We start from the raw sequence: 12,500 nt of genomic DNA, 5'->3' as shown, positions 1-12,500 counted from the left end.
GTCTTTAATGAGATTCGGTGACCATACGGAAACAGCATATTCCAAATGTGGACGAACTAACGATTTATATAGCTTGTTAATGAGTGATGGACTTTTGAAATCAAAAGATCGCGCAATCAGTCCTAGAATCTTATTTGCTTTCTCAGAGGCTGAAATACACTGCTTGGATGATTTGAGGTCGTTACTGATAATTACGCCGAGATCTTTTTCACTATCCACTTTTGTTAACGAATTTCCAAATAACTTGTAATCGTACTTACTGTTATTTTTACCTATGTGCATTACCTTGCATTTACTTGTGTTAAATTTCATTAGCCACTTTTCAGACCATTGCTGTAATTGATCTAAATCTTCTTGAATATCACACACACACACACACACACACATAGACCGTACATGCATACATATATATATATATATATATATATATATATATGTATACACACACACACACACACACACACACACACACACACACACACACACACACACACACACACACACACACACACACACATATATATATATATATATATATACGTATATATGTATATGTATATTATATATATACATACATATATCTATCTATCTATATATATATATATATATATGTATATATATATGTATGTATGTATGTATGTGTGTGTGTGTGTGTATGTGTGTGTGTGTGTGTGTGTGTGTGTGTGTGTGTGTGTGTGTGTGTGTGTGTGTGTGTGTGTGTGTGTGTGTGTGTGTGTGTGTGTGTGTGTGTGTGTATGTGCAAAACAAATCACTGAGCACACGTGATAACATTACTTGCAGAAACCACTTGGAAGTTAAAAGACATGAATACCGAAAGTTTTCGTCTATTCGAGACATCATCAGGTTACCCTGATGATGTCTTGAATAGCTGAAAACATTTGGTATTCATTTCTTTTATTTTGCAAATGGTTTCTGCTAGTAACGGAAACGTTATTGCGTGACTAACTTACTCGAATTCTACAACACAGTTATATCGAATTATGACAAAAGAAACAATATAGATTTAATATATCTAGACTTTGCAAAAGCTTTTGATACCGTCCCACACGAAAGACTACTTACTAAATTAGCTTTACACGGAATAAGTGGTAGCCTATTAAGTTGGACTAGTAATTGGTTGAATGGTCGAAAACAAAGAGTTGTTTTAAATGGAAAAACTTCTAGATGGGAAAATGTTACAAGTGGAGTTCCTCAGGGTTCCGTTCTTGGGCCACTTCTATTCATAGTATATATAAATGATATAGACCATGGACTAAGATCTACTGTTTCCAAATTTGCTGATGATACAAAACTGTGCGGAGTGGCAAATGATCACTTAAACCAATTAGATATTCAAGAAGATTTAGATAAATTACAGCAATGGTCTGAAAAGTGGCTAATGAAATTTAACACGAGTAAATGCAAGGTAATGCACATAGGTAAAAACAACAATAAGTACGATTACAAGTTATTTGGAAATTCGTTAACAAAAATGGATAGTGAAAAAGATCTCGGCGTAATTATCAGTAACGACCTCAAATCATCCAAGCAGTGTATTTCAGCCTCTGAGAAAGCAAATAAGATTCTAGGACTGATTGCGCGATCTTTTGATTTCAAAAGTCCATCACTCATTAACAAACTATATAAATCGTTAGTTCGTCCATATTTGGAATATGCGGTTTCTGTATGTTCACCGAATCTTATTAAAGACATTGACAGACTAGAAAAAGTACAACGGCGAGCCACAAAACTGATTCCAAATATAAAAGATAAATCATACGAAAATCGACTAAAACATATGAATCTGTTTTTCATAAAAAAAAAAGCGTAGACGCAGAGGTGACTTGATACAGGTCTTAAAGACTCTAAAGGGAATTGACAACATCAAAAGTGACAAAATTTTCACACTGAATGATAATCAGACAAGAAACAATGGTCTCAAACTGTCCGGAAATAGATTCAATTTGGAAGTAGGTAGAAACAACTTTGCCAACCGTGTAGTTAATGAATGGCATGCTCCGCCTTTGTAATCCTTTGTAATGTATGTATTTATATATGTAATATATATATATATATATATGTAAATACATATATATATATATATATATATATATATACTGTATATTGACGAGATAAACACCATATGAGGACGGAGCCTTTATTTGTACGACGTTTCGCTTATTACAGCTTTTTCAAGTACAAGTTGAGATACAAATGCTTGAGATTAAATAAGGGGAAAGGAGGGAACGGGGAGAGAAAAGGGGGGGGGGGAGGAAGAGGAGGAGGAGGAGAAGGGGGGGGGATTGGACACTGGGAAAGGATGAGAATGCTGGCCCAAACGTCCGTGGGCGAAATGTCCACAAAGGGGGTTTAGATATGTAATATTTTGCTGGCCATGGGTATTAGGGGAATAATGTGAGGCGAGATGTTAAACATGCCCCTGTTTTGTTCAATAGTGTTCGTTCCTTGAATGATTGCTGCTTCTAAACACTTCCTGCGGATTTTGTCTGGTTCCCGTATTAGCAGCTCTGCATTCTTCCAGTCCATAAGATGGTTTTCCTTGTTTCTATGTGTCACACATGCATTGGTGGTGACATCATGCCTGACGTCGTAACGGTGTTCACGTATTCGTGTATTCAGGTCGCGTGACGTTTCTCCGATGTAAACTTTATCACATCCTGAACACGGAATACGATAAACACCGGCTTTGGTGCCCGGTGTCTGGTTGTTGTGTATTTCCGTCTTCGTGATGTCTTTTATCGTTCTGCTTGTCTGGCACACTATTTCCAAGTTGGTGGTTCTTAAAAGACGTGTCAGGTTGGTGGCAACGTCGCCGGTTGGCAACACGAGACGTCTTGTTGTGCTGTCCTGCTGCCTACGGCTTTCCCGAATCTCAAGCATTTGTATTTCAACTTGTACTTGAAAAAGCTGTAATAAGCGAAACGTCGTACAAATAAAGGCTCCGTCCTCATATGGTGTTTATCTCGTCAATCGTGTCGGCAAACTGCCACTTTTAAGCATATATGTATATACATATATATATAAATTATATATATATATATATATATATATATATGTATATATATGTATATATATAATATATATATATATACATATATGTATATATATTATATATATGTATATATATATTTATTTATATATATATATATGTATATATATATATACACACATATATATATATATGTATACATACGTATATATATATATATATATATATATACATATATATATACGTATATATATATTATATTATATATATGTATATATGTACATATATAAATATATATATGTATATATATAAATATATATGTATATATATATATATACATATATATATATATATATATATATATATATATATATATATATATATATATATATACAATTTTCGGCCGTCGCCTCGGGAATCGAGCCAAGACCCAGCCTGATGTCAAGGCGTCACCATATCAACTACGCTGTATACGCTACGCTACAAAAGGATTCGAACTTGGAGTTGACCTAACTCCCCGAAGAATAGAGGTTGACTGTTACGTGCCGTCCATATCTTCGTTTTACAGAGTCCCCGATATATATATATATATATATATATATATATATATATATATACATGAATATATCTCTATATATATATATATATGTATAATATATATATATATGTATATATGTATATATATATGTATGTATATATATATATACATATATATATACATATATATATACATATATATATCTATATACATATATATATATATATATATATATATATATATATATATATATATATATATATATATATGCTGAGACATCGTGACAAGTTGATAAAGTTGGAAAATAAGTAACGGGTCTAGTTTCGAGTTTGTTAGTTTATTCCTTACCGGTGTCCCTCTATGCTTCTTCAGAGGAATGTGACTCTGGCGTAAATCTGGCGGTATACATTGAAAAAATAGGGCCGCGTTCCCTCTTTGGAGGTGGGCTCCGTTTGTTGTTTTTGTCACAGTATATAATAATTTACAATTTTTGTAACGTAGCTGTTTATTTATTTATTTATTTTTTATTTTTCATTATTATTATTATTATTATTATTATTATTATTATTATTATTATTATTACTATCATATTATTATTATTATTATTATTATTATTATTATTATTATTATTATTATTATTATTATTATTATTATTTTTTTAGATGTCAGATATAGCTCTGCTGTGTGTGAGATGTTGTCCGAGGGTGTAAAAGTGTACATAAAAATGATTGAGTGTTGTGAAAATGTGAAAAACCTGAAAGGACGTCACAAAATAACTTACAATAAAATGATAACATAGCCAGACAAAATGAAATAGAATGAAATAAAATGAAATGAAAACAATGTGATATTTTGAAGTGATGTAACGTCCTGTGACATCACAGCGTATTTTGTTGTACGACATAAGATTTTATACTGTAGTTTAACAAAGAATTCCCTAAAAAAATATTAATACAATTTTTACATATATAAAACAATAATGAAATGATATTAACATAAATATTTCTGGCTATGCTATTTATATTATTGTTGCTTCAATGTCAATACACCGCGAAAATAATGATAATAATAATAATAATAATAATCATCATAATAATGATAATAATAATAATGATAATAATAATAATAATAATCATCATAATAATAATAATAATAATAATAATAATAATAATAATGATAATATAATAATATAGTATAATAATAATAATAATGATAATAGTAATAATGATAATAATAATAATAATTATAATAATAATAATAATAATGATAATAATAATAATAATAATAATAATAATAATAGTAATAATAATAATAATAATAATAATAATAATGATAATAATGATAATGATAATAATAATAATAATAAAAATAATAATAGTAATATTAATGATAATGATAACAATGATAATAATAATAATTATGATAATGATAACAATAATAATAATAATAATAATAATAATAATAATGATAATAATAATAATAATAATAATAATAATAATAATAATAATAATAATAATAATAATAATAACAATAATAATAATAATAATAATAATAATGATAACAACAATGATAATAAAAATAATAATAATAGTAATAATAATGATTATAAAAATAATAATGATATTAATATTAATAATAATGATAATAATGATAATAATAATAATCATGATAATGATAATAATGATAACAATAATAATAACAATAATAATAATAATAATAATAATAATAATAATAATAATAATAATAATACATACATATACATATACCAAGGCTTTTTCCCCCTTCCAAGGGAGGTAGCCAAAAAGGGAAAGGCATAAAAACACTCCCACCCATTTCATCCCTAAATACACTCCACACCCCTCCCACCCTTCCTCTCATCTGAGCACCTCATCTGAGCACCTCCAGGATGACGGGTCATCCCTGCACCCTGCCCACCCCCCTGGGTCAGAAGCAGTGTCGCAAGACACAGTACATCCACAGCAAGGCCGCTTCATTTAATCGGCGACCCCCCCTCTCCGTCCCCCTTTGCATATAAGGAGAGGACGGGGAGAAATCCCTTCGGGCTGCGTCAAAATTTACTCACACATACTACCCCACCCCCCACCCCCCCCGCCCATTCCTCCTCATGCAGTCACAACATCATCCATATACAACCATTCTCCACTCACCTCTGTCTTCCGTCCTCTCCCTTCCTTCCTCAACAGACATTCCCCTCTTCCCCAAAGCCCCCTTCACCCCATCCATCCACCTCATCCTAGGACGTCCCTCATGTTCACTCCCTCCACATCTGCCTTCCATACCTCCTGTACTAGTCTTTCTTCACTCATTCTGTCCATGTGTCCAAACCCACCTAATATTCTTTCATCAACCCTATCTCCCAAATCCTTTTTCACCCCTGTTCTCCTCCTCACCTCCTCATTTCTCACTCTATCCAGCCTAGTAACCCCCACCATACTTCTCAGACACCTAATAATAATAATGATAATAATAATAATAATAATAATAATAATGATAATAATAATAATAATAATAATAATAATAATAATAATAATAATAATAATAATAATAATAATAATAATAATAATAATAATAATAATAATAATAATAATAATAATAATAATAATAATAATAATAATAATAATAATAATAATAATAATAATAATAATAATAATAATAATAATAATAATAATAATAATAACAACAATAATGATAATAATAATAACAATAATAATAATGATGATAATAATAACAATAATAGCAATAATAATAATAATTGTATCATATTAATGGTATTGGTAATGTTAATAACAGAAAACAACGTTAACGCATTAAAAATATTAATTTCAATCGATATTCTACCTCTTCGTTTCTTGTAATAGATGGGACCTCCATCAGTTAAATTAAATCCCTCAATGTCAAACAGCCACATAAGAACGTTTTATTGCAATAAACTCGTAATACATTTAACATTTTTTCTGTGGCATGTGGTTTGCATCAGCAGAAATAAATTCGCCTTGCGACGCCTACAGTAGATGTGAAAGTAAAGAAATGCAACATAAAGGTGGACTGTTGCCAAATTCCTTGTGATTTTATTAGCTAGCCGTGGATTGAGTCCTGGCCTGAACGAGGTTTTGGTCCAGCGAAAAGCTGTTCAGATGCGGAGGCCTCCCCAACTAAATTAAATGCCCTGGTTTGCTACAGTATATATCACACAGACATGAAAAAAATGTGTTACCAAAATGAAAGTTGAATGAAGTATTTAACCTCGTATGTACCGCGTGCCACTCTTTCTTTTGTTCTGACGACCGGCAGACTTTTTCATCACCATGGTGACGCCTTCTGTATAGGGAAGAGTTTTAAGGCTTAATTCGATTAACCTTTTCCCTACCGGATGGTATATCTAGTTTGGCTGACGCCGAGAGACCATTTCATCCCTTTTGGGGGCGACGTGTTTCATGAAAGGATGTTTGTAAGGGTGGACGTCCTATCCCTCACAGAGGAAATCTGAACTCAAGAAGCGCTTATGAATACTACTATGGTAGCTATTCAAATCCGTATTTACTCAGATTTTATGTTATAATCAAGGAAACCCGAATACAAATGAAACCAAAGGACTGTCAACAACAGAAGACCACTTGGGTTTACAAGTGTATTTGTTTAGGAAAACGTAACTCGTGTGTGTACAAGCTTGTATATATACACAAACTTTGTGGACTTGTGTCTCTTGTCTGGGAAGCGCCGTGGTGTTTGACGACTTCTTTGGTGAAAGAGCTTTTTTCTTATCTAACACTGGATGAATGTGTTCGAGGAGAACCGGCATCTCAACTCTGAAGTATTAAATTATATCTAATCGATTTCTTACCTATTCAATGTCACTTTCCCCCTTCGTATTTGTATTTCCATTATTGACTGCCCCTTTTCCAATGCCACCTCAAACCATTGCGTTCTCATTCCTACCTATTCCTGACCCGTTCCTATACCTGCATCACACTTGTCAGCTGCCTATTCCTTCTCCACCTACCGAGATCTCAGCCCTGCTCCATCCGCCCTATTCCCATTCCTATCCTCCCTGTACTTTGTTCCCATTCCTATTTCTACATCCCTTGCTCTCTTTTCCGTCTCTACTTGCTCAATATTTATTCTTGTTTTAGCTTGCGAAGTTTCTTTTTCCCATATATCATCATCAGCTTTTCAAATTCATTTGCTCCTTAGCGCGTCTGCCGAGTCTTCAATTAGCGTTTATGCAGCTTCGTCAAATCCCGAGAAGTAGTAAGGAGATGGAGGGATTGGAAGGTGGAAGAGGGTCTCGGACCTTATTGTCATTAGTTTCTCTCTACAGAAACATAGCCTTAACAACATCAACACAGTGAAATATTGTGTATATTTGTCTTTCGACCATGTCCAAGTGACTTTATTCAGACGAGAGAGATCCTGGGACAAGAATGAATCTCTGTCCATCGAGTTCCTCTCTTTCTTCGTTCGAAGGTCGACTCTTGGTGTACGAAATCGTGGGCTCCCAGCCAGAATTAAAGTCTATAAAAAGGTGTCACTATGTTAGATTTTTTTTTTCTTGTTTTTTCCTCCCTTTCGCTTTATTGAATAAAAAGGCCCGGGCCATCTAGAAATAAGGTACTGACTCTATACGTCACTAGAGTGGGTTTGGTTGCATACTTGAATAATATCTCTTGACGGCAGCATTAAGGTATACGGATTAACGCGGTGAAATGTTGAGATCTTGAGCAAAAGTCGCTTTAAGTTTCTTTTGCATGTTTATTTACATCTGTCTATATATTTAGTGAATTAGTAATTTATTTACTGTCTGTTAATGAATTATGATTTTTGTTTGCAGTTTAATTTCGTTTGTTGGTCTTCGGGTTTCGTAGTGTTCTATAGGATTTGTTTTTACCTATTTATTTATTTTGTGTTTCTATTTTCTTTTCGCACTCATGAAGTCATTCACCTTTGTGCTTCAAGACTTTTTTTGCCATTTATGTAAGCTTTCCCTCATTTATCTTCTTTCTTCCTTTCCTCCCTTCACGCCAAATTCTCTTCTTATTGTTCACGGTATTCATCTCGATATCTTCCCTCTCTCTTTCATTCTCTCCTCATCTCCATACTTCTTTCTCTCCAGCCCTCCTTCATTATTATTCTCCTTTCCTTCCTCTTATCTCCTTTCCCCTTTATCCTCGACCCAATTATTGTATTCATCATTCTCATTATGTTCTCTCCCCTATTATTAAGTCACCTCCTTAACATTCCTTCTTTCACTTCCCCACCACATTTCTTTTTCACACTTCTTCCCTCCTTGATGGTAGTGGTAGCGGAGGGATTTTTGTGGTGATAGTGATGGTGTTGATATGGTGAAATGGTGATGTCAATGCGTTTAAGGGTGATAAGGGCGACAGTTGAGATGATAATGGTGATAAAGGAGCATCGATTAAGCTGTGGTGATGTTTTGTTTGATTTATCACACAGATTTTTTTTAGAGTTTGTTATTTATACTATAATTAATTACAAGAATTACCTCAGAGCCACACGCAAGCATCACGCATTAACTGTAATGAACTATGCAATGAGCGATATCACAAAGTGTGTTACACCAAGTGTCAGTGTATTTCATCATATATCAATACATATTTTGCCTATTCATCATGAATATGTAAGCTATTTCGTAGGTACACCTGAATCATTAATTTGATTATGGGACTTACTTGTTATGACATATTTTCGTTCCTTAGATGTTTGGCCGTGTATTAATCTAACGTCATTTCCGATTCGTTGCCAGATATTTTCTGTATAGAATCAATTAAATAGAACTGATGTATTTTATATTTAATCCATATTTTGACATGATTTACATACATTGGTCTTCAAGTTTAGGTGGATTACGCAGCTAAAAAGTGAATTTCGTGGTGCACTTCTCCTGCATAAAAATATTTGGTGCATATGCAACTATAGCCATGGAGTAACTCCATAGATTTAATGACGCCTTGAATATGTTTTGTTTTGGCTAATGCACGGCTCTTTTCTTCAATACAGAAATAGTACCACCTTCTTGAAGAACATCATTTGCCTTCATGATTTCGTTCAGATTAACGATAAACAATGTTATCAATTTGCCGTTCAGGAAACTAAAACCTACATCGATTACCACCAACGTGGGGCAAGATACATTTTAATAAACTTTATTTTGCAAAACCAGACACATTTTAGCGTAACTAGTTGTCACAGACTGTGATCTACATATTTTACATGAGAGACCCAATGGCTTGTTTACCCCCTTCATGGAGGTTGGCATTTGATTTATCTAGTTTTTTCTAATGTTGCCTTGCGTCAAAGACCACCCCCTTCTCTCTCTCTCTCTCTCTCTCTCTCTCTCTCTCTCTCTCTCTCTCTCTCTCTCTCTCTCTCTCTCTCTCTCTCTCTCTCTCTCTCTCTCTCTCTCTCTCTCTCTCTCTCTCTCTCTCTCTCTCTCTCTCTCTCTCTCTCTCTCTCTCTCTCTCTCTCTCTCTCTCTCTCTCTCTCTCTCTCTCTCTCTCTCTCTCTCTCTCTCTCTCTCTCTCTCTATGTGTGCGTGTGCGTGTCTTTCTCTCGTATCAGGTGGCACTTCTTTCCTTTGTTCTGGCTGTCGACGGACTATCCCAATCAGGTATTTAATTTATCTACAAGGGAGGTAGCCAAAAAGGAAAAGGCATAAAATCATTCCTACCCATTCCATCCCTGAATACACTCCACACCCCTCCACCCTCCCTATTATCTTAGCACCTCCTGGATGACGGATCATCCCTGCACCTTGTCCACTGCCCTGGGTCAGAAGCAGTGTCTCAAGACACAGCGCATCCACAGCAAGGCCGCTTAAATCGGCGACCCCCCCCCCTCTCCGTCCCCCCATGCATGGAAGGAGAAGACGGGGAGAAATCCCTTCGGGCTGCGTCAAATTTTGCTCACACATACTACCCCACCCCCCATCCCCCCGCCCATTCCACCTCATGTATCACAACATCATCCATATACAACCATTCTCCATTCACCCCTGTCTTCTGTCTTCTCCCGTCCTTCCTCAACAGACATTCCCCTCTTCCCCAAAGCCCCCTTCACCCCATCCATCCATCTCATCCTAGGACGTCCCTTCATGTTCACTCCCCCCACATCTGCCTTCCATACCTCTTTTACTAGTCTTTCTTCACTCATTCTTTCCATGTGTCCAAACCATCCTAGTACTCTTTCATCAACCTTATCTCCCAACTCCCTTTCCACCCCTGTTCTCCTCCTCACCTCCTCATTTCTCACTCTATCTAGCCTAGTAACCCCCATCATACTTCTCAGACACCTCATCTCAAACACATTCAAACTCCTTCTCTCTTCCTCTCTTATGTTCCATGTTTCTGCCCCATACAGTGCTGTTGGCACAATCACTCCTTCATACAGTCTCCTCTTAGCATCCATTCCCAAATGTCTATTCCTCATTACACTCTTTAATCCACCAAGGCATTTACTCGCTTCTCTCAATCTACATTCTACCTCCACCTTCACTCCACCTTTTCCTGCCACATTTGCACCCAAGTATCTAAAACTATCCACTTCCTCCAGTCGCTCTCCCTTAATGCTCACTTCCAGTCTACTGTCACTTTCACCCCTTGTACATCTCATCACCTTACTTTTACCCACATTTATCTTCAGCTTTCTTCTATCACACACTCCCAAACTCTGTCACCAACTTCCTCAATCCCTCCTCCGATCCTGCCACAAGCGCAGTGTCGTCCACAAACAACAGCTGGCTCACCTCCCACTTTTCTCCATTTTCTTTAACCATCTCCACTCCCTGACCCTTGCATTTACCTCTCGTACTACCCCATCAATGTATAAGTTGACCAACCAGGGTGACATAACGCATCCTTGCTGAAGTCCCACCTTTACCTCGAACCACTCACTCTCTCCATTTCTAATCCTGACACAAGCTCTACTACCCTCATAAAAACTCTTGACAGCTCCTAGAAGCTTTCCTCCTATCCCGTATATCCGCAAAACCTCCCACAGTGCCTTTCTGTCTACCCTGTCGTAAGCCTTTCCCAGATCCATAAAAGCCCAAAAAACATCCTTCCCCTTTCCTATAGCTTTCTCACATATCTGTCTTACCACAAAAATCTGATCTACACAACCTCTACCCGTCCTAAATCCACACTGTTCCTCACCAATTACTCCCTATGTTCCTCTCCTAATCCTCTCAATCAAGATCCTCCCATAAGCCTTCCCAACTACACTTAACAAGCTAATCCCTCTGAAATTACTACATTCACACTTGTCCCCTTTTCCCTTGTAAAATGGAACTATACAGGCACTCCTCCAGTCCTCCGGCACTCTATCCTCTCTCCAGCAAACATTAGATAACCTCACCAGCCAGTCCACCACCACTGTACCTCCTTTTTTTAGACATTCTGCATGGCATCCATCCAGACCAGGTGCCTTACCTGCTTTCATCATCTTAACAACTGCCTTCACTTCATCCTTCCTTATTTCTCCTCCGTTTTCTTCGCTCATCACTGTCATTTTCTTAGCATTTCTCACTTCAGCTATCTTTCCCTCCCTATCCTCCTTCACATTTAGCAACTCTCTAAAATACTCTGCCCATCTTCCCCTTACTGCCTTCTCTTCCATTATCATCTCTCCAAATGCACCTTTTACCTTTTCTTCTCTACTTGATTCGCCTCCTCTTCCTCTCTTAATTTATCTATCATCTGTTAACCCGTTATGTCCCAGATACCTTGCGGCTTTTTCGTTCATCTTTGTAGCACATCATCGGTGTCATCCGTCGTAAGAAACGTTTCCGCGAAATGAACAAAACGATGAAAATTTGTTTGTTGCATATATTGAGCAGCATTCATGGAGTAAATATCCCTCAAGATAGAAATAAATGAGCATATAAATTTATGTTGTAGAAGGCAGCTGTGATTT

This window comes from Oratosquilla oratoria, chromosome 8 (assembly GCF_046742065.1).
Source record: "Oratosquilla oratoria isolate Oo_2021 chromosome 8, ASM4674206v1, whole genome shotgun sequence".
Classification (NCBI taxonomy): domain Eukaryota; kingdom Metazoa; phylum Arthropoda; class Malacostraca; order Stomatopoda; family Squillidae; genus Oratosquilla; species Oratosquilla oratoria.
Note: the sequence above shows the minus strand (reverse complement) of the source record.